The sequence below is a fragment of the Pristis pectinata genome, chromosome 37 (assembly GCF_009764475.1).
Source record: "Pristis pectinata isolate sPriPec2 chromosome 37, sPriPec2.1.pri, whole genome shotgun sequence".
Classification (NCBI taxonomy): Eukaryota; Metazoa; Chordata; class Chondrichthyes; order Rhinopristiformes; family Pristidae; genus Pristis; species Pristis pectinata.
The window spans coordinates 3,953,857-3,968,338 of record NC_067440.1 but is presented as its reverse complement, the minus strand read 5'-3'; the positions used below and the strand labels follow the sequence as shown (position 1 = coordinate 3,968,338).

The window sequence follows — 14,482 nt, the reverse complement described above, 5'->3', positions numbered from 1 at the left end:
AATGTTTTTTTTACGGGTTTGGTGTTGTCTGCATACCGTGATACATCTGAATACATTTTTCCAATCGATCGCTGCCAACCCGTCCTTAACACTTGTGCATTTTTCTTTGTGCAAAACTCTCCCCATTCCGTTGAGATTCGGGTTGAGGGGCGGGTTGAACACGGGAGCCAAAGGAGGAAGTGAAGAGGAGGCCAACCTGTTGCCATCGGGCCAGGACCGAAACGAATGTCTTTCAGTGACGTGTACGAGGACGTCGAACTACGTTTGAGCATCAACATGTTTCTATCTGTCAACATATCTAAAGTGCAGCTCTCTATGTTTTGTTCGCCAGTCTGGGTCGTCGTGCGTTTCTACACGTGACATTGAATCTGTCATCTCCACTCCCATCCAATTCAATCAACTGTAAACGTTTCCTTCCGCCCCCCGATGACACCGCACAGCTTAGTGTCAGCAGCAACAGGGAAATATGACACAAGACAAACCGCTGATGAATATTGTAAATATCTGGGACGCACGTTCCTGCCGCATTCCACTGAACACAGCGTCCAAACCTGAGAAAGACCGTTTATTTCCATTTAAGTCCTTTCTCTTAATGAAGTCTAATTATCTGACCTCTAAGGTGAAACACTTGCCCCGACATCACCTCCATCACCTCCATCCAGGGACCCAAACAGTCCTTTCAGCTGAGACAGAGATTCACCTGCATCTCCCTTAATATAATTTACTGCATTCGGTTCTCCAGTTGTGGCCTCCTCTACATTGGTGAGACCAAACGCAGACCAGGTGACCGTTTCAAAGAACACCTGCGCTCCGTCCATAACCGCGACCTGCATCGCCCCGTTGCCAGTCACTTGAACTCCTCCTCCCACAGTATTACAGATATATCAGTCCTCGTCCTCCTCCACTGCCAGGAGAAATCCAAGCGAAAACTGGAGGAACAGCACCTCATTTCCTGGCTTGGAACGTTGTAGCCACACGACATAAACATTGAAGTCTCCCACTTTAAGTAATCCCAACCCCCAATCCCCACCCCACTACTAACATGCTTCTTTCTCTTGTTCCCTTCCCTAGCCGATATCTTTTTTTAAAATTTTGACTCTCCTCACCTTTGACCCATCCTCCCGTGGATCTGACCTCCCCTCCTCCCCCACACCTGCCTGTAACCATCTCTTTCCTGCATCTACCCATCACCACATCATGCCCACCCCGCCTCCCAAATATCAGCGCTCTGCTTTTCCCTCCTGTATATTGGGATTCCCCTTTTCCTATCTGCAGTCCAGAAGAAGGGTCCTGACCCGAAACGTTGACCGCTTGCTTTTCTCCACGGAAGCTGCCTGGCCTGCTGAGTCCCTCCAGCATCATAGTGTTTTTCAGATCACCTCCAATCCCATGTGTTCCATCATTATTGGCCAACCATTCGTGTGAGACCAGTCATACTCTTCTCAAGGTCCACCTGTTTTGTCTGATCTATTCCACCGTCACATGCTCAAACACCTCCAATAGTAGTCAAATATGACTTACCCTTTACAAAGCCACGACGACACTATTTTCTCCGAGGAGTTCTGTATTCATTGTTGATGGTGGCCGCCTTCGTTGTCACGGGAATGGACGTGAGGAGATTCGGCCGATAATTTCCTGTTCTCCCTCCCTCCTCTCTTAAAGGGCGCCATCACGTTAACTGCGCTGCAGACTTCCGGGGCCATGGAACTGAGAAGGAAAGCAATAAGAGCATTCACAATGTGTTCAATAGTGGTTATGGGGATTAGGTGGCAGGGTTCAGGCAGAAGGGGCGGAATCGTCTTGTACTGCCAGGTGTGCTCCCCATCACATCACAGAACCTGACATTACTCTCAGTCAAATCTCTTCCCTCCGTCTCTCCCATCATTGGATCATCTCAGGACGGCTTTGCGCGGCGTGTCACCGGGAGAAAACTCCTTTCAAGTCAAGATAGTACAACCTCGTCAAAGACGGAACACATCTCAAGACTGATAGACTAAGACCTTGACTGATGTGATGCACAGGGTGGCTGATATTAAGTTAAGGCGAAGAGAACGAAGAGTGAGACGAGGGAAATATTGCGCGGATAAATTCAGCAATGCCGTGCGTGTGATGTTGCGGACGCAGGTACCGTTGTGGGCTCCAGGGGGGAGTTGGATAAAACAATGGGGAAGAAAATTCTGTCAGGCTGCAGAGAATGGACAGAAGGAGTAAACGTTATATTATTCTTATACATAACCGGCGGGGATACGATGGGCCGAACGTGTAGCCTCTGTGCTGCAATCGTTCCTTGATTCCAGGGATCATGCCCGAGAACTCAAAATTGCCAAGTTACGCTCAGCAAAACACCATGTTTCACGGAGATTGATTACAGCGGCAGCAAGTCCGGCTTATGACTTGACAGCACAAATAACAGGCTGGGGATATTGAGGAACATGGCGACAAAAGAGCGACATCCTTTTGCTGCCAGAAAGACCCGTCTTTCAACTTGTTTGCCGTAAATTTATCGATAGCCGAATCAGCAGCGGTGAGGTTCCACCGAGATTCGAACTCGTATCGCTGGATTCAAAGTCCAGAGTGCTCACCATTACACCATGGAACCTGCACACCCTCAGTCAATGTCACTCCACCGCCCCACCATCAGACCATCTTATTCCAGCTGGTGGCACTAGTCACCGGGTGTAAAGTTGTTTCAAACCAATAATGACAGACCTCAGCCAAATAGGGAACGACCTCAGGACCCATAGAGTTGGACTGAGACCTTGAATGAAACGAATTTCAGGGAAAGCTGAGATGGCTGCTTTTGTTCATCAAAAGTTCGGAGGCAAAACCAACAGCTGTAGGAACTCAGTGGGTCCAGCATTGGCTGTGGAGGCAAAGGTATCGTCGAGGTTTCGGTCCAGACCTTGCATACGAACCGAACCTGTAGAAGGCTGGCCCATACAGAGAGAGGCAGGGCATTTAGGGGATAGGTGCAACCTGGTTCGATGGGGGATGATGTCCAAATGGAGCCAGCTGAGGGGAAGGGCAGGGGGTTTGTTCAGACACAGAGGCAGGTGGGAACAGACAAGGATTTTTTTCAGATGGAGCCACGTGGTGGAGGGGAGGTGGAAGGTGGAGACTGAGGCTGGAAGGTGATAAGTGGGACCAGGTAAGGAGGGATAGTGGCAGATGGAAGCAGACGGGGAGCGGATAGGAAGTGTAGGTGAAGGGAGAAGAATCCAAGGTGGATAGGTGTGCGGGTGGTGGGCAGATGGACCCAGGTGGAGCAGTGTGATGAACGTAGGTAACGGCGGGGTGGGGGTGGAAAAGGTGAACAAAGGCGGAGAGGATCCAGGGGGACCAGTAGGAATTGGTAGGGAGAAGTGGGGCTGTGGGTTGCCTGAAAGTGGAGAATTCAATTTCATCTCATTGAGTAATGGGCTGATGAAGTGTGAAATGATGCGTTCTTCATTAAATTTTCATGGTGGTCTCACCGTGCAGTGGGGAAGGCCGAGGACGGGTGGGAGGTGAGTGAACGGGAGCGGGAGTCGAAATGACCTGCACCCGGAATCACCGCGGACAGAACGCAGACAGTTATCAGAACAGAGCCATTGGAGTCCGCAGACGCTGGGGTCCGGATGAAGAAACAAACCACGGGCCAATGGAGGGACTCAGCGGTCAGTCAGCGTCTGTGGAGAGGGATGGAGAGTGGACGTTTCGCGTCGCGACTCTTCATCTGGTCTTAATGATTAGCTGGGAGACCGCCTTGTGAAGATTTGAGAGGATGGGTGGAAAAGAGGTAGCAAGGAATAGGTGGATCCAGGTGAGGAGGGGTGAGAGGCAGACCGAGGAGGAAGGGCGGACATAGTGACAGAGGATTGGAGGTACCAAAGGGCTTCAAACGATGGAATCTGATAGAAAAGGGAGTGTGGAAGCAAAGTGCGGGTTGGTGCGCTGACGGGAACAGTTTGGGGAGGGTACCCGGAGAGAGGATCGTGTGAGTGATGGACAGATGGAGTGAGTAGACGAGGGAAAAGAAATACGGTAATCGGTCTCTGTTGTGTGCGTGTGCGTGTGTGTGTGTGTGTGTGTGTGTGTGTGTGTGTGTGTGTGTGTGTGTGTGTGCGCGCGTGAGTGAGAGAGTGATTCTGTGTGTGTGTGAGTGTGCGTGAGAGAGAGAGTGATTCTGTGTGTGTGCGTGTGCGTGTGTGTGTGTGCGCGCGCGTGAGAGAGACAGTGATTCTGTGTGTGTGTGTGTGTGTGTGTGTGTGTGTGTGTGTGTGTGTGTGTGTGTGTATGTGTGTGTGTGTGTGTGTGTGTGTGAGTGAAACTGGGCAGATCAGAAGGAGACAAGAAAGGGAAATGGGAAGCAGGCTCCCACAAATTGGGGAATTTTGTGATGGTTCGTCGGGTTGTAGACGACCCAGACAGGACATGAGGTGTTGCTCCTGAACTTTGGTTTTGGCCTCACGTAGGCAGTGGATGAGGCCGATGGCCAACAGGTCGCTATGGGAATGGGGCGGGGGCATGAAAATGGCTTGTAACCAAGAGCTTCAGTTGGCCATGGCGGTCAGAAACTGCTGTGGTTCCATGGTGTAATGATGAGCACTCTGGATTCTGAATCCAGCAAACCGAGTTCAAATCTCGGTGGAACTTGTTTACTGTCAAGTGTTGTGCTGCCCTTGCGGATGCATGCAGAGGTTGTGCCTCCAAACTTTTGATGAACCAAAGCAGCCGTCTGAACTTTCCCTGCGATTCATTTAATTCAATGTCTTAGTCCAACTCCATGGGTCCAGAGATCGTTCCCTTATTGGCTGAGGTCGTTCATTTTTGATTTGAAAGTTATTCCCACCCGGTGACAAACCCCTTCAGCTGTAGAGAGAAGATCTGATGGTGGAGGGAGGCAGAGGGAGGGTATCCGGTAACTTCTGACGATCTGTGAGCTACGTTTGGTATTAAATCTGCATCACTTTCTTCCGTGAATCACAGGCAGAACACCCTGTTGGTTTTGTGCCTTTACTACTTATTGATATGTACCATTTTTTTTACAGGCTTGGAATTTCCTGTCTACCGTGATACATCTGAATGTATTTTTCCAATCGATCGGTACCAACCCGTCCCTCACACTTGTGCATTTTTCAAACTGCAAAACCATCCCCATTCCGTTGATGTTCGGGCTGAGGGGCGGGTTGAACACAGGACATCAAACGATGGAGTGAAAAGAAGGCCAACCTGTTGGCCTCGGGCCAGGACCGAAACGAATGGTTTTCAGTGACGTGCACAAGGACGCCGAACGCCGTTTGAGCATCAACATGTCTCCATCTTTCAACATTGATAAGGTGCAGCTGTCTACGTTTTGTTCACCTCTCTGTGTCGTCCTGAGTTTCTGCATGTGACATTGAATCTGCCATCTCCTTTGCCATCCAACTCTCTCCCCTGTGAACCTTTCCTTCCCCCCCCCCCCCCCCCCGATGACACCGACCAGCTTAGTGTCAGCAGCAGCAGGGAAATGTGATACATGACAAACCGCTGGTGAAGATTATATATATATCTAGGACCCACGTTCCTGTGGCATTCCACTGAACCTAAAAAAGAACAGTTTATTTCCGTTTCATTCTTTTCTCTTAATGAATTCTAATAATCTGGCCTCAAAGGATCAACACCCGCCCCGACACCACCTCCATCAGCTCCATCCAGGGATCCAAACAGTCCTTTCAGCTGAGACAGAGATTCACCTGCATCTCCCTTAATATCACCTACTTCATTCGGTGCTCCAATTGTGGCCTCCTCTGCATTGGTGAGACCAATCGCAGACCAGGTGACCGTTTTACAGAACACCTGCACTCCATCCGTAACCTCGACCTGCATCTCCCCGTTGCCAGTCACTTAAACTCCCCCTCCCACACTATCAAAAATATGTCAGTCCTCGGCCTCCTCCACTGCAGGAGAAATACAAGCGAAAACTGGAGGAACAGTACCTCATTTTCCATCTTGGAATCTTGTACCCTTACAACGTGAACATCGAATTCTCCCACTTTAAGTAATCCCCACCCCCACCCCCAACCCCCACCCCGGCCCCACCATGTTTCTTTTTTCTTATTCCCTTTCCTGGCCTATCTCTTTTTTCTACCTCAGTTCTCTCCTCACCTTTTACCCATCCCCCGGTGGATCTGCTATCCCCTCCTCCCGCACACCTGCCTGTCACCATCTCCTACCTGCATATACCTGTCACCACCTTGTGCCCACGTTTTTCCACCTGTCACTGCTCCACTTTTCCTTCCTGTATATTAGTTTTCCCATTTTCCCACCTGCAGTCCTGAGGAAGGGTCCTGACTCGAAACATTGCCCACCTGCTTTTCTCCAAGGAAGCTGCCTGGCCTGCTGAGTTCCTCCAGCATGACAGTGTTTTTCAGATCAACTCAAAATCCCATGTGTTCCAACATTATTGACCAACCATTCATACTCTTCTCAAAATCCACTTGTTTTGCTTAATCTATTCCACCGTCACATTCTCAAACACCTATAACAGAATAGGCATATAAGACTTACCATTTTCAAAGCCACGACGACACCATTTTCTCCGAAGACTTCTGTATTCATTGCTGATAGTGACCGCCTCCGTTGTCCCCGGATTGGACGTAAAGAGATTCGGCCGATAGTTTCCAGTTGTCCCTCCATTGTCTCCGAAATAGCGAGGTCACATTAACTGTGCTGCAGACTGCCGGGGCCATGCAACTGAGAAGGAAAGTAATAAGAGCATTCACAATGTGTTCAATAGTGGTTATGGGGATTATAGGCGGGGTTCAGGTAGAAGGGGCTGAGCCGCCTTGTACTGACAAGTGTGCTCCCCATCACATCACGAAACCGGTTATTAATCTCAGTCAGCTCTCTTTCTTCTGTCTCTCCAATCATTGGATCATCTAAGGACGGCTTTGCGCGGCGTGTCACCGGAAGAAAACTCCTTTCCAGTCAAGAATGTACAATCTCGTCCAAGAAGAAAAATATCTCAAGACCGATAGATTAAGACCTTGACTGATGTGATTCACAAGTTGGCTGATATTAAGTTAAGGCGAAGAGAACGAAGAGTGAGACGAGAGAAATCTTGCGCGGTTTAAATCAGGAATGCCGTGCGTGTGATTTGGCGGAGGCAGGTACCGTTGTTGGCCCTCGAGACAATGGGGATCAAACCTCTGCAAGGTTACAGAGAATGGAGCGAACGACAAAACGGTAAATTATTCTTATACATTGGCGACGGGGATACGATGGGCAGAACGAGCTGCCTCTGTGCTGCAATCATTCCTTGATTCTCGGGATTATGCCCGAGAAATCCAAATTGCCAAGGTACGCTCAGAAAAACACATGTTTCTCAAAGACCGTTTCCACCGGAAGCAAGTCCTACTGCTGATCTGAGAGCACAAAAGACAGGCTGGCGACACTGAGAAACATGGCGACAAAAGAGCGACATTGCTGCCGGAAAGCCCCGTCTATAACTTGCATGCCCTAAATTTACATGCAGGGGAATCAGCAGCAGGAAGGTTCCACCGAGATTCGAACTCGGATCGCAGGATTCAAAGTCCAGAGTGCTCACCATTGCACCATGGAACCTGCACACCCTCAGTCAATGTCACTCCACCTCCCCACCATCAGATCCTCTCATTCCAGCTGGAGTGGCTTGTCACCGGGTGTAAAGTTGTTTCAAATCAAGAATGACCAACGTCAGCCAAGAAGAGAACAACCTCAGGATCCATGGACTGAGACCTTGAATGAAACGAATCGCAGGGAAATCTCAGACGGCTGCTTTGGTTCATCAAAACTTCAGAGGCACAACATCTGGATGCACCCGCAACGACAGCACAGCACTGAACAGCAAACAGGTTCCACCGAGATTTGAACTCGGATCGCTGGATTCAGAGTCCAGAGTGCTCACCATTACACCATGGAACCTGCACACCCTCAGTCAATGTCACTCCACCTCCCCACCATCAGACCCTCTCATTCCAGCTGGAGGGGATTGTCACCGGGTGTAAAGTTGTTTCAAACCAAGAATGACCGACCTCAGCCAAGAAGGGAACGACCTCAGGATCCATGGAATTCGACTGAGACCTTGAATGAAGCGAATCGCAGGGAAAGCTCAGATGGCTGCTTTGGTTTATCAAAAGTTCGGAGGCACAACCTGTGGATGCATCCCCAAGGGCAGCACAGCACTTGACAGCAAACAGGTTCCACCGAGATTTGAACTCGGATCGCTGGATTCAGAGTCCAGAGTGCTCCCCATTACACCATGGAACCACAGCAAATGCTGACGGCTTTTCCTGGACCAACCTGTACGGACACCGCAGGAAGTGTGTTCTCCTGTTGCAAGCTCAGGAGGGAGCAACCTATGGCCGTGTGCAGTCGGCGGGACTGTCGGACCAGCAGAGCGAAGGGGGAGTCGGCAAAGATGTATGAGAATTTGAAAATGCTTTCCCTACTGCCCAGGTAGCCGAGGAAGGGCAGTGAGCAGCTGTGGGCGTCAGACTGGTCGGGAGAGTAACGGGATGGGCAACTGTACAGAAAATGGGGCAGCACCAGGGGTTTATCAGCTGATCAGCTTGGCCGTATTGCGGGGGTGTGAAAAATCTGCTTTGGTTTCTGACAGTTGTTTGACGATGGGATACTGCCGAGCAGTGAAAGACTGAAATACTGATAAGGAAGGAAAGTGATTGGCGGAGAGCTTGCATGGAATATTAAATCAAACACGGAGTTTCTACAGATAAATAAGGATAGAATGAGTGTGGCTAATGTAACTGGGTCCCGTGGACGATGAGACTGGGCTTTTGATAAAAGGGAACAAGCAAATGGCGGGATAATTGAAACCACTCTGTTCATCATTTCCTGGACGTCGGACGTGGGTAGCGGGTGGTGAGGTGGTGGGGTGAACTTGTATGCGGACTGTGTGTGGTGGGTGAGTGGAACCAGGGAGGGAGACGATTGTGCGTGATGGGGGTCTGGGGAAGAGGGTGAGGGAAAGGGGATGAATGTGGGAGAGCCGTAGGAGGAGCGGAGGGAGAGACTCAGACCTCAACAATTCAATTGTGCAAATATTTCATCGCTCTTTGTTCCCCGATCATGAAATACCTCCACTAAGCTGGATTCCATACTTTGGCGGGTCGATAAATCCATAGATGCATCATCTTCTGTGCGTTGAAATGTCTACATAACTCAATTTTATGCGTATGCCACCCTTAATTTGACACTAAATCCCTCGGGCGAGACTCTCCCATTGGAGGGTACATCTGAACATCTGTACTATCACACCTTATTTCGATTTTATATCTCGTAATAAGATAACGTTTCAGTCTTCCCAACTCCAAAGAACACAAATCTGACTTTTATTGCCTCTCCTGAGAGGACGATCCTCTCTTCTCAGGAATGAGCCTGGAGAATCCCTTTGGGACTCCATCATTTGATGTTGTATCCTGTCCTAAAGAAGCCAAATATGTGCACAGTACTCCAGATGTGGTCTTGGAAACAACCTGCACAATTGTAACAACGTTTCTGGGCTCCGACCAACAAGTTGTTTTTTCAGTAATTGCTGCTCCTGCATCCTACTTAAAAGCAAGGATGTACCACCGAGGGTTTAATCAGGAGTTTGTCAGACCGCATTTGGAAACTTGTGAGCAATTTTGGGCTCCGTATCTTGGAAGGAAATATTTGTCCTGGAGATGGTCGAGAGAAGGTTCTCAAGAATGATCCCGGGAATAAAAGGCTAACGTACGATGAGTGGTTGATATTTCTGGGCCTGTACTCGATGGAGTTCAGAAGGATAACGGAGAATCTCAGTGAAACCTACCGGATACTGAAAGGCCGGGATAGAGTGGACGTGGAGAGGATGTTTCCATAAGTGGGAGAGACCAAGATCCGAAGGCACCGTCTCAGAATAAAGTGACGTCCCTTTCAAACTGAGATGAGGAAGAATTTCTTCAGCCAGAGGGTGGTGGATCTGTGGACTTCGTTGCCACAGATGTCCGTGGAGACCAAGTCATTGACTGTATTTCAGGCAGAGAATGATAGGTTGTTGATTGGCGAGGGGGTTAAGGGTTACGAAGAGAAGACCAAAGAATGGAGTTGACAAAAAAGATCAACTATGATTGAATGGCAGAGAAGACTTGATTTGCTAAATGGCCTAATTCTGCTCCTAACCTTCTGGATTTATGGTCTGACGTTTTGTGTTTCATGAACAAGGACACAGAGATCCTGTTGTTCTTCACTCATTTGCAGTCTCTCCTCATTTAGAAAACAATTTACCCTCCGATCCCCTCACTGAAGTGCATCACCTCACGCTTTCCGACATTCAGCTCCGTTTGCTGTTTCTTTCGCACTCACTTAACCAACTTAATATCCTTTTGCAGAGTCCAAATACCCCCATCGCCACACGTCCATCCTCTAATAGTTGTGTCATTGGCAAACATGGATACCTTACATTCTACCCCCACCTCCATATCATTGATAGAAATACTGAACGTCTGAGGTCCAGGAAATGATAAGCAGTGTTGGTTCAACGTTCCTGCCATTTGCTTGTTCCCTTTTATCAATAGCCATGTCTCATCGTCCACGGGTCCCAGTTACATTGGCTACCCTCATTCTTTTCTTATTTATCAGAAGAAACTCCCAGTGCTTGATTTAATATTCCATGCACGCTATCAGCCAACCACTTTCCTTCCTTATCAATATTTCAGTCTTTCACAGCTCAGCAGTATCCCATCGTCCAACTACTGTCAGAAACAGAAGAATATTGTTCTCACACCAGCAATACGGCCCAGCTGACAAGCTGATAATCCCCTGGTGCTGCCCCGTCAATGTACAGTTGCCCATCCGTCACTCTCCCAACCAGCCTGATCCCCACAACTGTTCACTGCCCTTCGTCGGCTGCCTCGAGAGAGCAGAATGCATTTTCAAATTCTCATCCACCTTTGCAAACTACCTCTTCGCTCTACTGCTCCGTCTCTCTGTCAGCAACCAGACACCGACAGTCCCGCCGTCTGCACAAGTCCATAGATTGCTCTCTCCTGTGCGTGCAACAGGAGAACTGACTTCCTGCGGTCTCCGTACAGGTTGGGCAAGGAAACGCAGTCAGCATTTGCTGTGGTTCCATGGTGTAATGACGAGCACTCTGAACTCTGAATCCAGCGATCCGAGTTCAAATCTCGGTGGAACCAGTTTGCTGTCTGGTGCTGTGCTGTCCTTGCGGGTGCATCCAGAGGTTGTGTCTCCGAACTTTTGATGAACAAAAGCAGCCATTTGAGCTTTTCCTGCAATTCGTTTCATTCAAGGTCTCAGTCCAAAACGATGGGTACTGAGGTCGTTCCCTTCTTGGCTGAGGTCGGTCATTCTTGGTTTGAAACAACTATACACCCGGTGACAAGACCTTGCAGCAGGAATGAGAGGGTCTGATGGTGGGGAGGTGGAGTCATATTGACTGAGGATGTGCGGGATTCATGGCGTAATGGTGAGCACTCTGGACTTTGAATCCAGCGAATCTCGGTGGAACCACACTGCTGCTGTTGATAAATTTAGGGCATGCAAGTTGAAAGACGGGGATTTCTGGCCGCAATAAGGATGTCGCTCTTTTGTCGCCATGTTCCTCAATGTCCCCAGCCTATCTTTTGTGCTGTCAAATCAGAAGCCGGACTTGTTACCGGTGGGATCGGTCTGTGTGAAATATGGTATTTTGCTGAGCGTACCTTGGCAATTTGGAGTTCTTGGGCATGATCTCTAGAATCAAGGAATGATTGCAACACAGAGGCAGCTCGTTCGCCCATTCGTATGCCCGTCGGTTATGTATAAGAATAATTTACCGTTTACTCCTTATCTCCATTTTCTGTAGCCTTACAGAGTTTTCTTCCCATTGTTTCGTCCAATTCCCCCTTGAGGGACACAACGATACCTGCCTCCTCCACATCAAACGCATAGCATTGCTGATTTCATCTGCGCAAGATTTCCCTCGTCTCACTTTTCGTTCTCTTCGCCCTTAACTTAATATTAGCCACCTCAATCAAGGTCTTAGTCTATCGGTCTTGAGATGTTTTCCTTCTTAGATGAGGTTGTACATTCTTGACTTGAAAGGAGTTTTCTCCCGGTGACACGCCGCGCAAAGCCGTCCTGAGAAGATCCAATGATGGGAGAGACGGAAGGAAGACACTTGACTGAGAGTAATGTCCGGTTCCGTGATGTAACGGGGAGCATACATGGCTGTGCAAGGCGGTTTCGCCCCTTCTGCTTGAAGTACCGCCCCACGTCAAGCCCCATAACTACTATTGAACACATTGTGAATGATCCTGTTACTCTCCTTCTCAGTTCCATGGCCCCGGCAGTCTGCAGCGCAGTATATGTGACAGCTATTTCAGAGACAAGAGAGGGCTACAGGAAACTATCGGCCGAATCTCCTCACGTCCATTCCGAGGACAACGAAGGCGTACACAATCAACAATGAATACAGAACACCTTGGAGAAAATGGTGTCGTCGTGCCTTTGTAAAGGGTGAATCACATTTGACTATTCTATTGGAGGTGTTTGAGAATGTGACGGTGGAATAGATCATGCAAAACAAGTGGACTTTCAGACCAGTTTGAATGAGATCCCACACGGATGGTTGGCCAATATTGTTGGAACACATGAGATTTGAGGTGATCTGAAAAACAGTATGATGCTGGAGGAAATCAGCAGGCCAGGCAGCATCCGTGGAGAAAAGCAGGCTGTAAACGTTTCGAGTCAGGACCCTTCTTCAGGACTGACGATGAGAAATAGCAAGGCCAATATATAGAAGGGAAAAACAAAGCAGTGATTGGTGGACAAAAGACGGGAGGAGGGGTGGGGACAAGGTGGTGATAGGTAGATGCAGGTAAGAGATGATGATGGGCAGGTACGGGGAAGGAGGAGAGAGAAAATCCACCGGGGGATGGGTCAAAGGTGAGGAGAGAAGAAACGTATAGGCTAGGATAAGATATCGGCTAGGAAAGGGAGTAAAAGAAAGAAGCATGTTGGTAGTGGGGTGGGGAAGGGGGGGTGTGCGAGAATTCAATGTTCATGTCGTGAGGCTACAAGGTTCCAAGACGGAAAATGAGGTGCGGTTCCTCCAGCGGGGAGATGCAGGTCGCGGTTACGGACGGAGCGCAGGTGTTCTGTGAAACAGTCACGTGGTCTGCCTTTGGTCTCACCAATGTAGAGGAGGCCACAGTCGGAGCACCGAATGCAGTAGATGATATTAAGGGAGATGCAGGTGAATCTCTGTCTCACCTGAAAGGACAGTTTGGGTCCCTGGATGGAGATGATGGAGGTGGTGTCGGGGCAGGTGATAATTAGACTTCATTAAGAGAAAGGAATGAAATGCAAATAAACGAGTCTTTCTCAGGTTTGGATGCTGTGTTCAGTGGTATGTCGCAGGACCGTGGGTCCCAGATGTTTACAATCTTCATCAGCGGTTTGCCTTATATCACATTTCCGAGATGCTGCTGAAACTAAGCTGGGCGGTGTCATCGGGGGGCGTAAGGAAAGGTTTACAGGGGAGAGAGTTGTATGGGACAGGAGGTCAGATTCAATGCCACATATAGAAACGCACGACGACCCAGACTGGTGAACAAAACGTAAACAGCTGCACTTTAGAAATATTGACAGATGGAGACGTTGATGTTCAAACGGAACTCGGCGTCCTTGTACACGTCACTGAAAGCCATCACTTTCCATGCTGACCCGAGGCCACCAGGTTACCCTTCTCCTCACTACCAACTTTGGGGCCCTGTGTTCCACCCGTCCTTCAGCTCGAACCTCATTGGAATCGAGAGGGTTTTGCACAAATCGCACAGATGTGAGGGACGGGTTGGCAGCGATAGATTGGAAAAATGTATTCAGATATGTCACGGTACACAAGCAATACCAAGCCTGTAAAGTTAAAATACGTGCTATCTGAAAATAAATAGCAAAGGCACAAAACCAACAGGATGCTCTGCTTGTGGTTCACAGTAAAACGTGATGGAGCTTTAATACCAAATGTAGCTCACAGATCGTCGGAAGTTACCGGATACACTTCCTCTATCTCCCTCCACCATCATATCTTCTGGTTCCAGCTGAAGGGGTTTATCACCGGGTGGGAATGACATTCAAACCAAAAATGAACGGCCTCAGCCACGAAGGGAACGATCTCAGGACCCATGGATTTGGACTGAGGCCTTGAATGAAATGAATCAGTGGCAAATCTCAGACGGCTGCGCTAGTTCATCAAAAGCTCGGAGACACAACCTCTGGATGCATCCCCAAGGGCAGCACAACACTTGATAGCAAACAGTCTCCACCGAGATTTGAACACGGATCGCTGGATTCTGAGTCCAGAGTGCTCACCATTACAACATTGAACCAGAGCAAATGCTGTCTGCTTTTCCTAGCCCAGCTCTGTGCACTTGGGCTGAAGCAGCATGAAATTATTCCTGTTCTTTCGGGATTACAAGCCAATTCATCTGAAACCACACTG

General features: G+C 48.9%; 4 non-coding genes across 4 annotated transcripts; all 4 read right to left on the bottom strand.

The window, feature by feature from the left end:
• Positions 1 to 2,527: 2,527 nt before the first annotated feature.
• Positions 2,528 to 2,599, bottom strand: trnaq-uug (transfer RNA glutamine (anticodon UUG)). Its single transcript has one exon. It is a non-coding gene; the product is annotated as a tRNA-Gln (tRNA).
• Positions 2,600 to 7,512: 4,913 nt separating this feature from the next.
• Positions 7,513 to 7,584, bottom strand: trnaq-uug (transfer RNA glutamine (anticodon UUG)). The gene has a single exon. It is a non-coding gene; the product is annotated as a tRNA-Gln (tRNA).
• Positions 7,585 to 7,851: 267 nt separating this feature from the next.
• trnaq-cug (transfer RNA glutamine (anticodon CUG)) lies at positions 7,852 to 7,923 on the bottom strand. The gene has a single exon. It is a non-coding gene; the product is annotated as a tRNA-Gln (tRNA).
• A 273-nt stretch (positions 7,924 to 8,196) lies between these two features.
• On the bottom strand, positions 8,197 to 8,268 carry trnaq-cug (transfer RNA glutamine (anticodon CUG)). The gene has a single exon. It is a non-coding gene; the product is annotated as a tRNA-Gln (tRNA).
• Between the last annotated feature and the right edge of the window lie 6,214 nt (positions 8,269 to 14,482).